The sequence below is a fragment of the Micropterus dolomieu genome, unplaced genomic scaffold, assembly GCF_021292245.1.
Source record: "Micropterus dolomieu isolate WLL.071019.BEF.003 ecotype Adirondacks unplaced genomic scaffold, ASM2129224v1 contig_13787, whole genome shotgun sequence".
Classification (NCBI taxonomy): Eukaryota; Metazoa; Chordata; class Actinopteri; order Centrarchiformes; family Centrarchidae; genus Micropterus; species Micropterus dolomieu.
Window position 1 is genome coordinate 16,261 of NW_025742773.1, and position 7,467 is coordinate 23,727.

The window sequence follows — 7,467 nt, forward strand, 5'->3', positions numbered from 1 at the left end:
TCAGGATGTTAAAACCTGGATGACCTGTAATTTTCTCATGTTAAACTCAGATAAAACTGAAGTTATTGCTCTGGGGCCTAAGCACCTCCGTGACACATTATCTAAAGATATAGTTTCCCTGGATGGCATCGCCTTGGCCTCCGGCACCACTGTGAGGAATCTTGGAGTTATCTTTGATCAGGACATGTCGTTTAAGTCTCACATTAAGCAAATTTCAAGGACCGCCTTTTTTCACCTACGTAATATTGCGAAAATCAGGAACATCCTGTCTAAAAATGATGCAGAAAAACTAGTCCATGCATTTGTTACTTCTAGGCTGGATTACTGCAATTCCTTATTATCAGGCTGCTCGAAAAAGAAGTGCATTAAGACTCTTCAGCTGATCCAGAATGCTGCAGCACGTGTTCTGACAGGAACCAGGAAAAGAGATCACATTTCTCCTGTTTTAGCTTCTCTGCATTGGCTTCCAGTAAAATCCAGAATAGAATTTAAAATCATTCTTCTTACCTACAAAGCTCTTAATGGTCAGGCACCATCTTATCTTAAAGAGCTCATAGTACCTTACTACCCCACCAGAGCACTGCGCTCCCAGAATTCAGGGTTACTTGTGGTTCCTAGAGTCTCCAAAAGTAGACTAGGAGCCAGAGCGTTCAGCTATCAAGCTCCTCTCCTGTGGAACCAGGTTCCAGTTTGGGTTCAGGAGGCAGACACCATCCACATTTAAGAGTAGGCTTAAGACTTTCCTCTTTGATAAAGCTTATAGTTAGGGCTGGCTCAGGTGAGTCCTGAACCATCCCTTAGTTATGCTGCTATAGGCCTAGACTGCCGGGCAATTTCCCATGATGCACTGAGCTCCTCTCTCCTCTACTTTCTCTCCCTCTGTATGCAACCTCATCCCATTATTGCATGTTACTAAATCGACTTCTCCCCTTTCCGGTAGTCTTGTGCTTTCTCGTCCCTCGTTCTACCACTTCCTGCTGTGGTGTCTGGATCTGTTGCTGTGGGTCACCTGTTGCCCCGTGTTCCTGCTCGACACCCTCTGCTACGACTATTGTTACTAGTCTTATCATTAACATTATGATTGTTATCAACACTACTATACCTACTCTATAACACTTTTCATTTAGTCTATAGCAACATCACCTTTACTGTCTGTGTGTGTATTGTGTAGGCTGCCTCTCTCCTTCATCCATCTTTTTCTCTCTTCCTCTTGCCCATTCTCTCACCCCCAACCGGTTGAGGCAGATGTCCGCCCACCCTGAGCCATGGTTCTGCTCGAGGTTTCTGCCTCTTAGAGGCAAGGAAAACTTCCTTTTGTCACCTAGTGCTTGCTCTTGGTGGGAATTGTTGGGCTTCTGTAGATAACAGAGTACAGTCTGCAGTCAGCTGTGAGAACTGTTGTGATTTGGCGCTATATAAATAAAATTGAATAACGATACTGATAAGAACGTCAATGTTAAATTATAAATGTCTTTAAAATGTTATCCTTCCATTTATGTAGAATCAGATTTGTGCCAATTTAGTCAAATTCTTAATCAAAAATTTGAGAAAAAAACTGCAGCAAAAACATTCTGGTAGGCTGCTGGCAATGGCAAAGTTTGCATGTGGACAAAAGGCCAAAATGCATAGAAAGCTATTTATTTTTAAAGCTTACAGGTGGTTTTCAGCTTGGAGCTACATACACTGCTCAAAAAAATAAAGGGAACACACATCCTAGCTCTGAATGAATGAAATACTCATTAAATACTCCTTTCTTTAGATATTTGAATGTGCTGACAACAATCACACAAATTATCAATGGAGATTAAATTTATCAACCCATGGAGGTCTGGATTTGGAGTCACTCAAAATCAAAGTGGGAAAACCACACTACAGGCTGATTCAACTTTGATGTAATGTCCTTAAAACAAGTCAAAATGAGGCTCAGTAGTGTGTGGGGCCTCCACGTGCTTGTATGACCTCCCTACAACGCCTGGGCTCCTGATGAGGTGGCGGATGGTCCCCTGAGGGATCTCCTCCCAGACCGGACTAAAGCATCCGCCAACTCCTGGACCGTCTGTGGATGGAGCGAGACATGATGTCCCAGACGTGCTCAATTGGATTCAGGTCTGGGGAACGGGCGGGCCACTCCATAGCATCAATGCCTTCCTCTTGCAGGAACTGCTGACACACTCCAGCCACATGAGGTCTAGCATTATCTTGCATTAGGAGGAACCCAGGGCCAACCGCACCAGCGTATGGTCTCACAAGGGGTCTGAGGATCTCATCTCGGTACCTAATGACAGTAAGGCTACCTCTGGCGAGCACATGGAGGGCTGTGCGGCCCCCCAAAGAAATGCCACCCGCCATCATTACTGACCCACCGCCAAACCGGTCATGCTGGAGGATGTTGCAAAAACAACCATGCAATGGTTCCCACACATATTCAAACAGCAACTAAACATTTCAATCTTCTGAAGGTTTTATTAAATTACCAGCTCACATTGGAGCAACATGTTTTTCTAATTTCCTCTGCCTCACTTTTACTATATTATGCCAGTGATATTACATACTCTGGATTAATGTGAAACTCACAAGTAGTCTTTCAGAAGCATTGGGTTTAATTAACAACAGCTTAAAAAACGTGCACAAATTATCAAGTATATAAAGAAACCGTTAGTTGAGCTGATTGTATAAAAATATATATTATGCTGAAAAGTTTTCCCTTGTTTCTTCTTGGCCTTCAGCTGTTTATATATACCCTATATCGGCTATAATTTGAATATTACTGAATCATTTTATATAAAGATTTATGATTTGGTAAATGGGGGTGTGTACACAATAGCCACTGAGTAGAACACTTGAATAGTTATACAATTGACAGTATGTAATTTCAAAAATCAGATCAACATGGACCAAGTGCAGTGCTTGTTGATGTTCCTTTGGTATGTTACTACATCATCATTTTATGGTTTGAAGGCTCTGTCAGTGCAGAGACATCATGTTCCACTCGTTCTTCTCTCCATAGGAAAACACAAGAAAAAAGGTGAAACCCAAAAAAGACGACAGAACGTACATGTCACTGCAGAAGACAGACCCATCACCAGAGTATGATGTTATTGGCCAACCTCAGAACTAACAAGCGTCACCTTCCACTGAATTTGGGGAAGATGGCAGGACCATCGTCTGACTGATTTGTTAAATCAGGGCTTTTCAAAGTCTGGGACTGTGGGCCACCCCTCAGACATAGTTTGGGAAAAGGCACACCCTCACCACCCCTAAGTTTACTTGCTTAGTTTTGCATGCTTATACCAGGAAAGGAAACTTCCTGAATCCTTGCTGTTGCACAAAGATGGGAGAAATTGAAAAGTGAAGAGTCAGAACCACTCAGCAGAAATCACTGTGGAGAAAAGAGAGTAGGAGAACAAGCTAGAGGTAAAACACAACATTTACCTTGTTAAATCTTTTTGAATAAAAATAATACTGATAAGTAAAGGTGACTGTTGGCACTAGAGAAATGGTGCTTAAGGGCTGGGAGGATTACAGACGTTCTTTTTTGTCAGAGTTGTTTTTTGTTACTGTGGGGGTATCAATGATTCAGGGGACCCACACTCGGACATGGGCCCTGGAGTATTGCAGAAATTATATATATTAATTCAGAGCTGTTATAATTCTGTTTATTTATATAGGACCTTTCTAGAGCAGATTTTAAAAAACTGCTTCACAATAAAAGTATCAGATTAGCTGCACCCTGGGTGAAGTGGTGGCCAAATTTAATTAAGCAACTGTGGAATAACTGAATATGCAACATCCTGTATTGAGATGTGTGATGTCAACTCTGGAGCTTCACCTGTTTCATTTTCAGCAACTGAATTGAACTGGGTATTTTTTGTTTTTTCTTACCACACTTGCAGTGTAACATTGTCCTGTGGAGGGAGAGACTGAATGTCTCAAGCATCCAATCAGGATGTTTGCTCTCATCTGGGTGACTTTGCTTTTCTCTGTGAGAGGCAGTAATGCAGACACAGGTATGCATCATTACTGGATTTGGCTGGGATTGGCTCCAGCCCCCCTGTACGCAGGATAAGCGTTTGATGATGGATGGATGTCCTTCCTGAGGTGCTTCAGTTTTTCCACCCTGAATTTACCAGCTCATTAGCACCTGAGAGTCACCTGCTGCCCCTGTGTTCCTGCTAGACATCCTCTGCTACAATTATTATAACTAGTCCTTTTGTTATTATTTTTGTTATTAATGTTATTAACACTACTATAAATATCTGTACCATTATTCATTTTCAGTCTGTACCATTATTACCTTTACAAGCTGTACTTCTGTGTGGATATTGTGTTGGCTACTCCCTCCTGTAAGTTTGTGCAATTTACATTTAATTAAATGACTACAGGACCCCTTTAAATTTTTCTCTCTTTCATTGCTCATGGCTGTATTAGATCAAAAGGGTGCTTCTACTAAATACTGAGCAAAGGGTCTGAATACTTTTGACCATGTGATATTTCAGTTTTTCTTTTTTAATAAATTTGCAAAAATTTCTACATTTCTGTTTTTTTCTGTCAAGATGGGGTGCTGAGTGTACATTACTGAGAAATAAAATGAACTTTTTTGATTTTTGGAAAATGGCTGCAATGACACAAAGAGTGAAAAATTTAAAGGGGTCTGAATACTTTCCGTACCCACTGTATGTGTATATGTATGTATCCAATATAGACGGACGTCCCGAGGGCAGAGCTGGGAGGCCAGGGGGTTCGGGCGGACGTCCCGAGGGCGGAGCAGAGGGACCAAGGAGTTCGGGCGGACCAGGGGAGCCATGGAGTTCAGGGGGGCTGACTGAAGACAGAGCAGGGGAGCCAGGTTGGTCCGGCGGGCCGGCCAAGGACTGAGCTGTGCCGCCCAAGGGCGAACTGGGGGAGCCAGGGAGGTCCGGCGGGCGGCCCGAGGACAGAGCTGGGGAGCCAGGGAGGGTCGACCTCTCCAGAGGCCGGGGAGCAAGGCGAGACAAGCCAGAGAGTTCGGGCGGGCGGCCCGAGGGACGGGCTAGGGGGCGAGACGACCTCTCCAGAGGCCGGGGAGCCGGGCAGGGAGCCGGGCTTGGCGACCTCTCCAGAGGCCGGGGAGCCGGGCTAGGGGGTCCACGTCGCCCTCCAGCTGGCCTTACTGGAGGTGGATCAGACGTGAAGCCGGGAGGCAAACTAGCCTCCACACTAGTAGGCCGCAGACTGGCTGCCCGTGCTTCTGACTCCCTGGCCTTCATGGCAAAGAAGGCCAGGAGATTCATAGTCCCAGAGTATTTGTTTGGGGGGGGTCACGCGGGCAGATGGGCCGGCCAGGCAGGGGGCTAGCCACCGGAGGGCTAGCGGGCCGGGGATCAGGCTGGCGGCTAGCAGCACTAGCGGGCCGGGGATCAGGGCCGGGCTGGGGGCTAACTGGCTGGGGATCAGGGCCAGGCGTGGGCTAACTGGCTGGGGATCAGCGCCAGGCGTGGGCTAACTGGCTGGGGATCAGCGCCAGGCGTGGGGGCTAGCGGCGCTAGTGAGTTGGGGATCTGGACCAAACTGGGGGCTAGCGGCGCTAGCAGGCCGAGGGACAGGGTCAGACTGGGGGCTAGCAGCGCTAGCAGGCCAAAGGACAGGCTGGGGGCCAGCGGCGCTAGCGGGCTGGGGACCTGGACCAAACTGGGGGCTAGCAGGCCGAGGGACAGGCTGGGGGCTAGCGGGCCGAGGAACAGGCTGGGGGCCAGCGGCGCTGGCAGGCATGGGGGCAGGCTGGGGGCTGGCGGCTGGGGTCTGGCTACACAGGGAAATGCTTCCCAGCCTGCAACTAGCGGGTTGGGTAGGAGACCACCGAGGGCTAGCGGGGAGATGGACAAATCTGGCCAGCCACTCTGGGACGGCGTCTCTCAGCCAAGGCCTCTGAGAAACCTTTACCTGGCCAAAGGTCAAAAGCGCCAGCTTGTAGCCCGTGTGAGTCGAGCCCCTCCACTTCTCCTCCAACTCCAACAGCTCCTTGCACAGCTGACTAGCCGCCTCCTGAAGGGCGGTTGCTGGGTCCATAGTTGGCTTGATCGTTCTGTTACGGGGTGTGGTGTGTGGACAGAGAGGACCCAAATGCAGCACTCTGAGGGAAGGAGATTTATTGAGGGAAAAAGGGTGAGAGGGACTGGAGTGGAGGGAGAGGAGAATGTCGGGGAAGCACAGGCACGGGGAACCAAGGAGACAGGGGCCCAGGGAGTCGGGGAACACAGGGGCCGAGGAAGCGAGGAGAGGCGGGGGAACAGGGAGGACGCCGTGAGGGAAGTCCGAGGAGGAGTGGGCCAGTGGATGAGCCCAGCCGAACGGAGGACGAGGGTGAGTGTACCTGGGAGGGAAACAGACAGAGAGACAAGGTTAGGGAAGACAACAACAAGGCACAGGGTAAATGTGAAAAAACAAGAAACATGGAAGCCTGAACACGGAAGTGGCACCGGGTATGGAGCAACGACAATCAAGCGAGGATGGTGTGGAGAACCGGGGTTGAAATACAGGCAGTCATGAGGTGATTATTGGCAGGTGTGGCAGGCTGACGAGGTGGCGGATGGGATGCAGGTGCAGGTAGTTGGCTGGGCTCAGGAGCAGAGGGAGAGAGAGCACACAGGGGAGAAAACACAGGGAGGCAGGCAGAGAACAGGAAACCAAGGAAAAAAGCAGAAAAACTGATAAAAAGGAGAAAAAACCACGACACTCACCGTCAGCCGGGCTGCCACCACAACAAAGTGGTCAATATGTAGGCAAGTAGCGGTTTAAGAAAAGAGGGTGTCATTTGCTGTAAAGCCGTGACATTGTGCTATGTAAACAAAATTAGATTTTTGACCAGTAAATTATTGAGACAAAAGTGTAGCCAGTTCTTTGCTAAAAATAGTCTGAATATGGCACCTTTGAAAACACTTTGAAAACAAAAGCATGTGTGCAGTGTGAGTTGTGGATTGCAGAAGCGATTTTTAAGAGTAAGCAATGACATCAAGTTGTTCACTAGTAACACTGCAAAACACACATTGTATAAAAATACACTTGGTGTTTGCTGCTTCTACTGGTTTGTCAGTTTCTCAAGATGACAAAGATCACACATTTACAGTACTTCCCTTTTCAAAACATTTTGCATTACTTCAGTCATTGAGAGGATAAAACAAAAACATTTTCTTTTTATTATTCAACGTTAAAGGTTTAAATGTGTAATTAGTTATATGTTACACATAATGTGAAATTATGAGACTGTAAGTGTGTAAAAGCCTGCCAGTCTCAGTAGTGGAGAACTGGGGATTTCCTGAAACCTTGTTGTTGCACAAAAAGGAAAGAAACAGAAAATAGAGGAGAAGAAGGGTCAGTTCAGAGCAGGAGGATCTAAAATGTCTGTAAATGTGTTTTTGGACTCCAAATGGAAGTTGCTGAAGTGATTAATTCTTCCCTAACTAATTTCAAAATAATATCAAATACTTTTTG

At 46.9% G+C, this 7,467-nt stretch overlaps 1 long non-coding RNA gene across 1 annotated transcript in view; it reads left to right on the forward strand.

Annotated features, from left to right (window-relative positions):
• The window catches only part of LOC123966604, a 5,812-nt gene extending 1,491 nt beyond the window's left edge, over positions 1 to 4,321 (forward strand). The window contains exons 2-3 of the long non-coding RNA XR_006824034.1: positions 3,008 to 3,414; positions 3,894 to 4,321. This is a non-coding gene — a long non-coding RNA (uncharacterized LOC123966604). The remainder of the gene's footprint in view (positions 1 to 3,007; positions 3,415 to 3,893) is intronic.
• Positions 4,322 to 7,467: the final 3,146 nt, after the last annotated feature.